The following is a 6,566-nucleotide window of genomic DNA, read 5'->3' on the forward strand; positions in this document are numbered from 1 at the left end:
AAGACTGGAACAGCAAAGAGTGGAACAGCAAATCGATGCTTCTCTCTCTCCCCTCCCTTCCTCTCTCTCTCAAATCAATAAACATATCCTCAGGTGAAAATAAAGGGGAAAAAAGGTGACCTTTCCCATTGTGCACATGTTTAATGATTGAAAAAACGTTCTTGTATATTTTAAAATGTACAAGAAAGATTTTTATAGGCATAGAAATGTACTTTAGAAGAAGTGTTTAAAATATATTAAAAATGAAACTAAACTTTTGTTAATGGACATTTGAGTAACTAGGAAATATAATTAAGTCAAGTATATGTTTTCTCAAGCATTGTGGCTAGATCTAATTTGTTGTTTGCTTAGTTGTGTTTTTTCTTTCCATTTTTTATGTTTTTCTTTTTTAATAGTTTTATATATTGATTTGAGAGAGAGAGAGAGAGAGAGGGAAGCATCTGTTTGTTGTTCCATTTATTTGTGTATTTGTCGATTCATTGGTTGCTTCTTGCACCTGCCCTGCCCGGAGATCGAACTCGACACCGCGGATTGTCGGGAGGCCGCTCTAACCAGCTGAGCCACCTGGCCAGGCTTTTTTCCTCCCGTTTTGTTTGTTTCTAGTTTGCTTGTTGGTTGATTTTCTTTCTCTCTTCTCTTCTCTTCTCTTCTCTTCTCTTCTCTTCTCTTCTCTTCTCTTCTCTTCTCTTCTCTTCTCTTCTCTTCTCTTCTCTCTTCTCTCTTCTCTTTCTTTCTTTTCTTTTCTTTCCTCCCTCCCTCCCTCCCTCCCTCCCTCCCTCCCTCCCTCCCTCCCTCCCTCCCTCCCTCCCTCCCTCCCTCCCTCCCTTCCTGTTGCTGTTTTTTAAGATAGTAGCTGTGAGTCCCCTTCAGTCAGTGATAAAATCCTCCAAGTTTTAACATTTTATGGTTGAGGTTTTAATAAGCATTTAACATGAACTGAGACAAATGGGCTTGTTCAAGGCTAACTAACGCATGCAGCTCTGGCTCTTGAGCATACCTCAGAGTTCCCCTGAGCTGACCTAGCTAGATATCCCAACGTGTCTGCGTTGCAGCAACTGAGTTGGCTCAAAGATTTAAAGTAGAAGGGAAATGTTGGCCCAGATCAGTGTCACACACCTTTCTCAGTGGCTTCCTGTCAATCCAAGTCTCTGTACTGAGACTCCCGACTTTCACCTACACTCCAGGCACTTTAGAAAAAAATTCTGCCCTGGGACAGAGGTCAGGGAGCTACCTTCATGGAAGGTTCGCAGGCTGGATTGATGCCCGGAGGCAGCAAAGAGTAATGAGTCAGCACGGCCCGCGCCGAGCTGTGTGATCTCCGGCAGCCTAGTTAACATTTCTGGGCCTTGGTTTACACCTCTGTACAATGGGATCTGTCCCATAGGGCGGTAGGAAGGATTCACGGAGCTAATGCTTATAAAACATTTATAATAGAAAGATAGGAAAATATTTGCCGGTGTGAGTTGGGGACAAGTCTCCCTCCCCCAGTGGCTACTGCTCTGAAATAAGAGTCCACTCCGGAGGGAGGGACCTTGGGGTGGGGGAGGGGAGTCGTTTACTAAAAGAGCAATGTTTTCTTTTACATATTTTAAAAATGGAATCGTTCACAGGAGGCCGCTCTTCTGCACAGTCCAAGTGCCAGTGAGGGAGAGAAAATGCTGACTTCTCCCGGCCTGCAGTGCCAGGGAGGAGGGACTTTTAGTGCCTCAGGGACTTTTAGCTGAGTAATAAAGCAATATTCCTCGTGAACACCACCCCAGTCCCTCTCCCGTGATTGTAAACTTAGTAACAGAATGTTCAAGGTCTCCTGGGTATTTTACAAAATCACTTGAGAAAGACTGCACCAGGATCATCAATTTTTAACCAGTGCTTAGGGGGCATATTCTAAGTGAGCCCTCAACTGTCAAATAATTGTCATGAAACCCTGCAACATTTTTTCTATTGGCGTTAGTGATGACTGCCCACTGTGTGAATTACACACTGTGAGTTACACAAAAATAAGATAGTTTTTAAAAAGAATTTTTGTCCTAAGTGACAAAAGATCATTGTAAAATAAATGTGAAAACTATACACACACAGAGGAAATTAAAATCCCTGGGGATTGATAATAACATCTCAGTAGATGAGAAAGCGTTTTTGAAGAAGTTCTTCATCTGTGGTGCAGAATCTGGAATTTTTTCAAAAAGATGTTGGGATAAAATAATACCCAAATAAATTCAAGGAGAAAAAGAGGAAGTCATTCTACACAAATGCTAGAATGGAGACCACTTCCTTCTCAAATACGTACATCCCCCACTGTGAAAAAAGACCAGGATCTTCAAGGTAGGAAGTAGAAACAAGACATGAATATTATTCCCTGGGAATTCTAGGAGCCGAAAAGCACTGGCTTACGTAGCAACAGACCTGGGAGCTAACCGAGTCCGGATACACAGCAGAGAACATTCACACCCAGGTTAGAAGGGGCAGGACGTGGGGGCAGGGGGTGGGGGACCAGCACTCTGCCAGGAGCCCTGCACTGAAGTTTGGGCTCTGCAATTGATTAACTTTTTGACCTTGGAAAGGTGACGGTCCCTCTGAGGTCCCCTCTCTACCTTTCAGAGTGATATTAAGATAATGTATCTGTAAAAATCCTTTTAACGGAACAATGCAAACATAAGGCCTGACCTTAGGAGGCACAAGTCCAAGCTTTTCTGTATTGTCTGGATCAAAACATTGTTTCCTTGTCTACATTATTTATCAGAGTGGATTTCCACTTGTTTCCAAGGTGAAATAAGCTGCTTCCACTGGGCCCATTCAGAAACTCTGATGGTTTAATTTAGTGAATTTCTCTAAAGTCATGTTTTGAAAAATAGGTCCCTAGAAATACTTTTGTTTTTTAAAAAAATTTTCAATTACAGTTTGCTTTCAATGTTCACCTTACTCCCAGTCTATCCTGACCCAAACATTTACTGACTGTCTTTAAACACGGATAAATACTTAAGTATTCTTGATAAATGGATCAAGAAGTTGGGATTTCCTCTCCAAAGGCATCCTCATCTGTATCTCATCGCTGGCCATAAATATGCAACGTCTCCTAAAGCCCAGGCCTGCCTATCTGTGAGCCCACACCCATTTGCTGTCCCACATGAAACTTGGCGGCAGGCCAAGGGTATGGCCAAATAATGGCTGTGCCAGAGGGAATTAATCAGAGCGCCGCCCCCTCCCCCCGCAGGGGACAGAGGCCCCTCCATCAGGACCCAGGTGGGCAGTGTGGACACTTCTGAGCCTGCCATCCTGGGGGGACAGTCCCCTTTAGGGCACCAGGAGTCTATGAAATTACTCCAGCTACTGGTTGGCTTTTCTGAGCCTGCTTTTGGCACAGGTAGGCAAGGAGGCGGCAAAAAAAATGGTGTAAGCAAGTTTCGAAATCTTAGATCATTTCATGAATGACTCAGTGTTTCCTTCTGGAAAAGTGCAATAATTGGCTTTCATTAATAACTGAGCTTTGAAAAGAGGCTCTAAATGTGGAGGCTCCTTTGTGCGGTGGGAACCCAGCCGTCCTCTGGCCTTCGCCCCGCAGCTTCCCCAGGAATTCTGTTGGCCACAGCGTGGGCCTGTGAACAACCTGCCACGCACTTCCTCCTCCAGGCTTCCTGCTCCCAGACGGGCACCGAGGCCGGCTCTTTCTTGCCTTCTTTCCTTTGCCTTTTCTATTTAAAAATATTCAAAGTAGAGTGCATCAAATCAACACAACCTTCAACTCACGTGATATTATGGGTCACTTGCATCTCAATAAAGCCTGGAAAAATATTCAAAAGCTAAACCTGTTCCTCTTCTTTAAGAGACTAGAGGACAGCCTGGCATTTACCTCTTTCTAGAATGAGACTGTCATGAGGGGTATTTTGCTTTAGCGTGTGAAACACATAACTAAGTATGTTTCAAATATCATCTTTAATTCAGGCACATTTCAATTTTAGAATGAAAAGAAAAAGCAGCCACCCAAATACATGAATGGAAGCTCCGCGTCCTCTCCCTCTGCACATGAACGGCCCTAAGCGTTCGCACAGAGGAAAGCGGGCCAGCCGGCCGCCGGCTCCGGCGCAGCCCCGAAGCCAGGAGACGCCGGCCCTGACTCACCGCGGCACTGAACGCCGCTCAAGCTAAAGTATGCAAATAGCGCTTAAGCTGCTGGAGGGAGACTGCGATTGGATAAATAAAGTGGAGAAGGTTACTGTGGTTACCGTGGGCTCTATTTGCATACAGGCTTATCTTGTTTTTAAAGCAGGAGGGGGTTTGAAAAAGAGGAGGGAGAGAAAAATCCCAACTTTCACTGCCTGTTCTCAAAAGACGACCTCCTAAGAAGGCCCAGCCGTTCGGGCCACGTAAATGGCAAAAAGTGCTTCGTGTGGAAGAATCTGAAACGTTCAACACATTTGCTAGTATGTAGAATGCAAGCAAGGGACTAGCCTCAGGTCATCGTACTGAGAAAAAGTGCACGATCCAACTTTTTGTCACTCAAGGGTGGTGTGTTTAGGTCAGGACTGATTCTGTCACTACTGGGGTTTCAGGAGTGGCCTTGTCTGGGTTGTTGGGCTGCTCCCCTTCCAAGTCAGACCCACAGTCAGACTGAAAGAGAAGGAAATAGAGGGGGCGGGGAGAGGGGGGGAGAGAGAGAGAGAGAGAGAGAGAGAGATGCCTGATAGCAGATCCTGACGATATATATCAAATTACAAGCCTTGCAGCTAGAACCCTGTGAGTGAAAGCCGCAGTGACGCGTCACTTGGGAAGGGAAGCTCACACTGTACATCTTACTTACGTCTGTGTAAGCATGTATTTACCGATCTTGGGCTCTGGAAAAAACTTCACTCATTGCCCTTGCTCATCCATGTAAGATGGAAATAGTTCAAGGAAATGAGATGAGCAAAGTCCATACATACTGACTCAGAAAGAGAATGAATTTGAATAAATGCTTCAGAAAACGTCTAACTTAGACACACCCACATAGGTAGGACGGAGGGAAAGCTCATGGGAGCAGGGGACCCGCAGAAGCCCCTGAGTGGCACTCACCACGTAGGGTCTCCAGGCCCTGATTCAGCATCTGAAGATAGAGGTGGAGCCCGGGGCCTGGTAGCTGAGTTGGTTAGAGCCTCATCCAGATCCACCAAGGTTTCGGGTTCCATCCCCGGTCAGGGTACATATGAGAAGCAACCAATGAATGCATGAATAAGTGGAATAACAAATCAGTGTTTCTCTCTCTCTCAAATTAAAAAAAAAAGTAAAAAAAAAAAAAAATTGGGGTGGCAAGTGCCCAGAGAATGCGAGATATACACTTGGAACCATACGAATGCCGTAAAGATTCATTTCATAAATCTTTGCTTTCTGTTTTCTTTTATATGGGTATTTAATCTAGTTTTGGGGGCACTGTCAAGGCTTTCCTGATAATTTTACTCGTGGACAAAATAGAGCAGGTTTTCTGTTTGGAGTTCCTGTCCCCCCCAAGCCCCCTCCCAAAGCTGGATTCTGAAATGGAAAGTGAGACAAGGGAGGAGTGGTAAGGACCGGATGCACTGACAGAGAGGTGGCATGTTCCTTATTTAGTGAGCGTGGTCCCTTAAGATTATAACACAGACACATGCATTCCGGTACTTAAAGAAAAAACACCAAATATCTATATCTATATATTTTTTAAAGAAGTTAATACCTGCTTCTGGTATCCAATTCAACAGACACAAAGGGGACAACAGAGAAAGTTAGTCCCCTCTCCCCTCAGCCCCCACCGTGGCTCCAGCCTCCCAGGTCCCCTCCCTAGAGGTCACTGCTAACACCAGAACGAAGATTGTTTTAAAGGAGATAATTACCCTGCCGACTTGGTTTTCCTTTACAACGTGAATACACTTTTGTCGTCTTTATTCCTGGATAATTCCCTCTGAAGGACCTTCCGATACAGAGGGATTAAAAAAGAGTTTTGGTGGCATGACAGCCTTTGCCCGCTGGGGTTACAATCCAGCTGTCAGCGAAACCTTTTAATTTGTTCCGGCTCCACTTGGCACAGGTATTCCGCCCCTCCCCGCTCCACCAAAGGAGTGTGGCGGGGGCCAGGCTAGAGGGGAGCCTGTTCAGCATTTGGAGCGTCTAAATTTTTGTATGGGAAAGAAAATAAGAGGTGATTGAAGAAGTGAACGTTTTTAACACACGAGGGAAATCATCACTGGAAGAGATCAAGTGGAAAAGAGCAGGGTATTACCAAGTACTACACCTGCTTTCAGGAGCCGCAAGCAGCACGGGCCGGGTAGCTCAGTGGGTTACAGCGCCCCGTCCGGATACCCCCAGGCTTGGGTTTCCATCCCCGGTGAGGGCAGCAGCCAGCCGATGCAGCAATACGGGAAGCAACAAACTGATGCTTCTCTCTCTCTTTCACGCTCTCTCTCTCCCTCCCCCCTTGCCTCTCTTTCTAAAAACCAATCAATCAATAACATTTAAAAATATATATTAAAAAAAAAAAGAGCTGCAAGCATACACCAGCAGGGCAACTGCGGTTGTTTCTGAGTGTTACATGTTGGGCTTATGGGTGATTTCTGCAGGTTTCA

The sequence above is a fragment of the Miniopterus schreibersii genome (genome assembly GCF_964146895.1).
Source record: "Miniopterus schreibersii genome assembly, chromosome: 10".
NCBI classification, from domain to species: Eukaryota; Metazoa; Chordata; class Mammalia; order Chiroptera; family Miniopteridae; genus Miniopterus; species Miniopterus schreibersii.